This window comes from Crocuta crocuta, unplaced genomic scaffold (genome assembly GCF_008692635.1).
Source record: "Crocuta crocuta isolate KB4526 unplaced genomic scaffold, BGI_CrCroc_1.0 scaffold164, whole genome shotgun sequence".
In the NCBI taxonomy this organism is placed as follows: domain Eukaryota; kingdom Metazoa; phylum Chordata; class Mammalia; order Carnivora; family Hyaenidae; genus Crocuta; species Crocuta crocuta.
The window spans coordinates 1,015,326-1,022,857 of NW_027530016.1; positions in this window are offsets into that span (position 1 = coordinate 1,015,326).

Genomic DNA, 7,532 nt, shown 5'->3' on the forward strand with positions numbered 1-7,532 from the left:
TTGAGTCCACATTGCATTGCTTTGTTTCCTCTGTCAATAAATCAATGGCAGCTGATTAAAGAAAACTTGCTTACTGATTATCTGAAACTGGGAAGTAGGTCACTGCCAACTCCAAGGGCACAAGCCCATCACCCTAGAGAAATGTCATGGGTGTGAGGTTGTGTGTTTAATGATGACTATGCACTCACTTGGCCACCAGACACAGTCGGGACATGGTTGAAAGTCAGGTAGTCTATGTTGGTAACACAATCTCATTCTATCTAGGAGAACAGTCTCTGTGGAGACTAGACAAAATGTATTCTCTAGTGAAAAGAAAAAAGGGCATCAACAATGAAGAACACACATACATAGTAGGGGTAGCTGATATTTTAGGGCTGGGGCAGAGGCTCCTAAGTTCTTCTCAGCAGAGACAGGCTCATGGGAGTTTGTGGACAGATCCAGGGCAGAGCCAATGCCAGAGACTTCTCCAGACTTCAACAGAGCTTGAAGGTCTCCATCTGCCTGCTTACCTTGTAGAGCACGACATCAGCAGCCATCAGCACATGCAGCATGTGTAGTGCTGTATTCTAGTCACTCCAACAGGCCACAGTCTCCTTTCCTACTGGTTCATGTGGCCATTTTATCTAAGAAGCGCCACAAATGCTGTACACAACAGAGGCTTTACGTAGCTACTTCTCTATATCCAGATGTTTAAGGGAATGGGTATGAATCTGACTTTAATTTGTTTTGGATAAAGGCTAGTTACAAGGATATGTGTTCTTGGGGTCTCAGTTCTTTGGTATATGAATTTTTGGGGGTATATGTTCCTCTAGGGACTATCTTTCATTTCTCACTGTTCCCACCTTCTCAACTACTTGAGGTCGGGTTCGTCCGAAAGGGATTTTGGCGTATGCATCTATAATCATGCTTATTTAATTTCTCTGTGAGAAGAGGAACAATGTGTTGGCCTTATCAGTGCAAACTTGGCACTCTTTACCATCAGATTTTCAGCTTCCATTAGGATCATAGTAAGCTAAGCTAAAGCAAGGAAAAAAATAAACTCTCTTTCTAAAGGTCAGTCTTCTTAATTAAACGAAAACTCAGGCAGCAGCAATATAAAAATGAAATGACTGTAGTCTGTGCTCTTTCTGAGGAGACTCTACAGGTTATCCAATTGATCCTGTCGAAAGCAGAGCGAGCTGAATTCTTCCCTGATGGGTAGGAGGCTACCGTGTCACAATGGTGATTCCGTTTTTTGCTGTTGCTGTTGTTGTTTTGTCTTTTTACAAACAAATGGAACTGATTGCGTGTGTCTGTGGCCATAACGGAGGCTTCAAATCCTGCAGCTGTGCTCCATGTCCAGTCCACCTCGCTGTCACCTCATCGTCTTTGACTTACTGCCACCGTGGCTGCCACCCCCTTGCACTCTCTCCTTTTGCTAGCACTGTCCTTCAGTCAAGGCCAGTGTGGAGGGAGAATCAAGAAAGAGACTCCGAGTTAAGTACTTTCATATTTAGGAGTTCACATAAACCCTGTAAGGAAAGCATCACCCTTTCCTTTGATAGAAGAGCAAACTGAAATTCAGAGAAGTTATTTTGCCCAGTGTCACACAGCTAGTGAAATATCAGGCAAGAACGAACTGGACTGCCTCCAGTGCCGATTCTCTCTCTATGAGAGCTAATGTTTGTATTGGTCTGCTTTCACTGCCATTGCCTGCATTCAAGAATCTTCTAGACGGCATCCCAGGATGACACTATTATCCACTCAGTATCACAGCAAAGATTACTCCGTCCAAGCTCTTGGCCTACCTCTGTCCTGCCCCTCTTTTGATTTTGTTGTCGTTTTCCAATAGACCAGAGCAAATTTAGTTGGTAAGGAGCTCTGTGAGTCCTCACAAGAGTAAATGAAGCCAGAGGTGCCTGCGTGGCTCAGTCGGTTAAGCGTCCGACTTTGGCTCAGGTCATGATCTCACGGTTCATGGGTTCGAGCCCCATGTCAGGTTCGTGCTGACAACCAGCTCAGAGCCTGAAGCCTGTTTCAGATTCTGTGTCTCCCTCTCTCTGACCCTCCCCTGCTCATGCTCCCTCTCTCTCTCTCTCTCAGAGATAAATAAAACATTAAAAAAAAGAGTAAGTGAAGCCAAAGGTTTTCAAAAATAGTAAGAAAACTGTAAGAATTGAGAATAGTGGCTTATTGTAACTTCCCCACTTCTATGGCCATATCATTCCTACCTTTTCCTAGTATTACTACTCTGAACACTCATGACATGGCTCCCTATCTCAGAAATTAAAGCATTTTACCCAGTTTTGTGTTTGTGATTCTATTGATTATATTTATTTTTAATTTTAAAAAAAATGTTTAATTATTTTTAAGAGAGAGAGATAGAATGTGAGTGGGGAAGAGGCAGAGAGAGAAGGAGACACAGAATTCGAACTGTGAGATCACGACCTGAGCTGAAGTCGGATGCCCAACTGACTGAGCCACCCAGGTGCCCCTATTGATTATATTTGTATTCAAATAAATATATTAATTATGGTCATTCTTGATACATATATAGGATCTCTGAAGTTGCTAAAAACTACCATATAATGCAAAAAAAAGAGAAAATCTTTATAGGCTCTGATTGTCTTTACATACACAAAGGATTTCAATTAATTATACTTATTAAAAGGCTTGGATTTGGAGGGTTTATTTTAATTTTTTTTCTGGAGAATGAGTACGTGTTGAGACACAGGGGCCGAACTATGCATCTCTGTGGGGCACTATCTGCATTGAGCTCCAGGGGGAGCCATTGAAATAGTGTGATGTGGCATCTTCCCAACAGAAGGCAGTGAAGTAGTAAGATATGAAGCATTGGTTTGCATCTCTAGTGGCAATTAGAATTGCCAAGGGAGTTTTTAGGACCAATGCCTGAGCTTCACTTGAGGTGTTTAAGCCAAGTCTCTGGGGAGTGGATCTGGGCATCAGTAACGTTTTAAAACCATTGGCTTGGAGTGTGGGATCTAGAGAGATGGGACCTGAATTTGAATCCCAGTTATTAAACTATCTAAGCTTTATCGGTATCTGTAATGTGAGACCATAGGTTGCTCTTACGTTATAGGATTGTGACTACAACCCCTACCATGGCACCTCTATTAAACATGTAAAAAGAATTATCAACTTTTCTTATTAAGAAACAAATCACTGCTTCTCTAATACTTTGCTCTTTTGGGAAAAAAAAAAAAGAATTCAGTAGTCCTCCTTTTCAGTGGTTTCACTTTCCACAGCTTCTATTACCCATGGTCAACTGCAGTCCAAGTGCAGATGATCCCGGGCGCCCGGGTGGCTCAGTCGGTTAAGCGTCCGACTTTGGCTCAGGTCATGATCTCGTAGTTCGCGGGTTCGAGCCCCACGTCGGGCTCTGTGCTGACAGCGCACAGCCTGGAGCCTGCTTCGGATTCTGTGTCCCTCTCTCTCTGCCCCTCCCCTGCTCGTACTCTGTCTGTCTTTCTCTTTCAAAAATAAATAAACATTAAAAAATTTTAAAAAAAACAAAACAAATGCAGATGATCCTCCTTCTGATGTGTCATCAGAATGGCAAGAGTAGCCTAACTGCTATGTCACAGAGCCTATGTGATTCACTTCATGTCATCTCATCACATGGGCATTTTATCATCTGACATCATCCCAAGAAAAGGAAAGGTGAGTATAGTATAATAAGATATTTTGACAGAAAGAGAGATATATTCACATACTTTCCCTATAGCACATTGTCATAATTATTCAAGTTTTTATTGCCTATGGCTGTAATCTCTTAGTGTGCCTGATTTGCAAATTAAACTTTAGCATAGATACGTATGTATAGGAAAGAACATAGCACATATAGGGTCAGTACCCTACTTGGTTTCAGGCATTCACTGGGGGTTTGGGAACATATCTCCCATGGATAAGCGGGAGACTACTGTAATATACTACCAATCTGGCCCAATCTTTTCTCAGAGACTCAAAAGATATGTAAAATAGATTAACATAAGATGACTCAGAAGATAATCCATTCAGTCCAACCTGCAGAAATCCTACTAAACTCTGAATGTGTCATCTACTAAGACCCAGCTAAGGTCTGAAAAGGAAACCTTGTCATTGGAGTTTTGCCCTTGGCTAACTTACCTCATTACACCCTACTTTATCTCATATGTAGAAACTCCTTCAACTCTCTCAAACCCCAAGACTGAATTTATAGTGACCTGTTTGTTACTGGTAGCGACCTCAGATACCTCCAAGTCAACCTCCTAAGCAAATTCCTTCACACTTTAAACCCAACCAACAGCAAGTTCTGTCAATAATATTTCATAGAGGTCTCTCAGGCATTCCTCCTCTTCTCCATCTTCTCACCAGAGGACATTTTCTTTCTTGCACTACTTTACTTGCTACCAGATCCTAATTAATCCTCGGTGTGCTACTGGAAATAATTTTTGGAAAAACAAATACTCACAAACCACTCTCTGCTTTAAAATTCTCTTTATTTATCCTTTGTTGCCTACAGAATCAAGTATGATGTCCTTAGGTCAGATGACCTAAAAATCCAAATCAGAATCTTCCTTCCATCTGTCCCTTCTTTCTAGAAACATCCCAATAACATTCTGAAGTCCACATCTCTGATCATGTCAATGTGGCTTTGTATATGCTGCTCCCTTCACTTATTTTACTGTTCTCATATTCCTTGCCTTGTTAACTCCTAATTGTCTTTATGATTTGTCTTTTCTCTTCTGTGCTCTGTAATATCTCACTTAACTGTGCCTTAATATAATTGACCACAAGTGTCTTTTTCACCCAGTAGCCTGGTTCTTTAAGAAATCAGACTCACTAGACTGGGATGAGGGCCTTAGAAAGTTCTAGTGGAAACAAGAAATAGACTATATATGAATAAATGAACTATTAAATGCATAGACATTTCATTCACTATGAATTGAGAAACAGAGCTGCATCCTTAGGGAAAATCTCCATTGACACAGAAATATTTTCCTCTCCCGTCTACAGCCCCAACATGACCTGGAAGAGCCACAAAGTGTTTAGAATTTGATCTTGAGTTAAAGAGAAGAAAAACTGTATACTGCTCAGGCACTGGTATTGACGTAAATACGAACATTAAAGGAAGGAAATGTGGTTTAAGTCTGTTTGTGACCATCTCTAGTGCATAATGCTTGCATATGAATATTGAAATTTGACAATGTTAGATCACAGGGAAAAGGTTAAAAGTCTATCGTGAAATTTGTTCTCCAATATGTGCTTTGCTTTTGGACAATGAAGGTTGAACAAAAGGATTCTAAGATGATGAGAAATCTCTTTTTGAAAAGTTTTCCTTCTCTGAAATTCCAGATTAATCATCTATTTGGAAGCTAAATTAGTTAATTAAAAAAATGGCTCTCTCATTGAGGCGATGAAAAGTTTGCCATCCATGGGACTCTGGTAAGATGGCAGAAGAGGAAGTGCCAGGAATCGGTCTTCCCACCTAGACAACAATTGCCCTGGAAGAATCTGTCTGATGTAACTGTTTTGGAATTCTGAACTCTCTTAAAGATTGCAACTTCCAAAGGAAGACTTGGGCAGTAAATTGTGCTTCTTTTCAGTCTGTTTCAGCCCTTGCACAGTAGCAGCGACCCATCGCCACTCCCCGCTGCAGGGCAGGCATTGCACGTGTTCCCAGATCAGTTTACAGTGCATGGGAGCCATAGTGGGAAAAATGGGCCTTGTCCTCCAAATATTGGGGATCTTTTCTCTGACCACTGATTGCTGCTCCTGACCATACAGATGCAGACAAAGAGATAGCAGCCATTACTATACTTTGCCCCATTGTTGCAAGCCCCTTTCCTTCTGGGTGATGTGACTTCTAGAGGATTTAAAGGGCCACTTCTCTTTTCCCAACCTCTTTATTTTTTTCATTTTCTTCCTTTTGGGAGCCAGGCATCAAAGACTAGGACATTTAAAACAACTGCAAATATAGGGGATATTTAAAAGTAACCACAAATGACCAGCAAAAGACTCAGAAAAGACTTGAGATGACCTTATGTTTACATCTCTGTAAACTGATCTGTGTGAACAAATGGAAACATCAAAAAAGAGAAAACCTAAAAAGAGACCAAAATGAAATTCTGGAGCTGAAATATAGTAATTAAAATGATTTTTTGCTAGAGAATTGAAAGGCAAATTTGAGTAAGCAAAAGAAAGAGTCAGCACACTTAAAGATGAAACAATGAAAATTACGAAGTCTGGGAAGAGAAACAAAAAAGATTGAAGAAAAGTGAATAGAGCTTAAGGAACCTATATATAGCATACTATTGGGTGGACCGACATACACATTTTGGGGATTCAGGGAAGAGAAGAGAAAGATAAATGGGCATAGAGAATATATGAAGAAACAACAGCTAAAAACACTGGCTAAAATACATGAATGTAAACATCCAGAAAGCTTAACAAACTCTGAGTAAGGTGAAGTCAAAGAGGCCCATATTAAAACACATTGTAATTAAACTTTGAAAGACAAAGAAAGAATCTTGAAAGCACAAGAGAAAGGCAAGAGGACTTCAGTAAGGTTGTCAGACTTCTTACCAGAAACTTTGGAGGCCACAGGACAGTGTACTGATATATTCAAAGTGCTGAAAGAAAACAACTCTCGGTCAAGAATCCTACATCTGGAAAAATTGTCCTTTAAAAGTGAGGGAGACATTGGGGAGCCTCGGTGGCTCAGTCAGTTAAACGTTTGACTCTTGATTTCAGCCCAGTTCATGATCTCATGGTTCAGTTCATGAAATTGAGACCCATGTGGGACTCTGTGCTGACAGTGCGGAGCCTGCTTGGGATTCTCTGTCTCCTTCTCTCTCTGCCCCTCCCCCAATCATTCTCTTTTTCTCTTTCTCTCTCAAAATTAAATAAACTTAAAAAAAAGAAAGTGAGGGAGACATGAAGGTATTCCCAGATAAACAAAAGCTGAAAGAGTTCATTACCACTAGACCTGCCCTGCAAGAAATATTCAAAGGAGCCCCTGCAGTGAGAAATGGCAAGACAACAGATAGTAACTCAAAGCCATATGACAAAATAAAGATTTTCATAAAAAAAAATACAAGGGCAATTATAAAAGCCTGTATTCTTGTAACAACAATTGTGAAGTTTGTAACTTCACTTTTTGTTTTCTACATGATTTATGAGACTAATGCTTTAAAAAACCCAAATTTTGATTTCTATATAATTTGAGACGAATCTATTCAAAATAATCATTAGGTCATATTTTTGGATACACAATGTATGAAGATGTAATTCTGTGACACCAACAACCTAAATGGGTTGTAGCTATAAAGGAACAGTTTCTTGTGTGCTTTTCAAGGCAAGCTGTTATCAATTCAAAATGGTGTGTTTTAACTTTAGAGTGTTAAATATAATCCCCAAGGTGACTGCAAGGAAAATAACTAGAGAACATAAACAAAGGAAAGTAAGAAAAATTTAAACAAAAAAATCAACTAACCACAAAAGAAAGCAGTAATACAGAAAATGCAAGGGCGGGGAGGGGGGGGGGGCGGGGG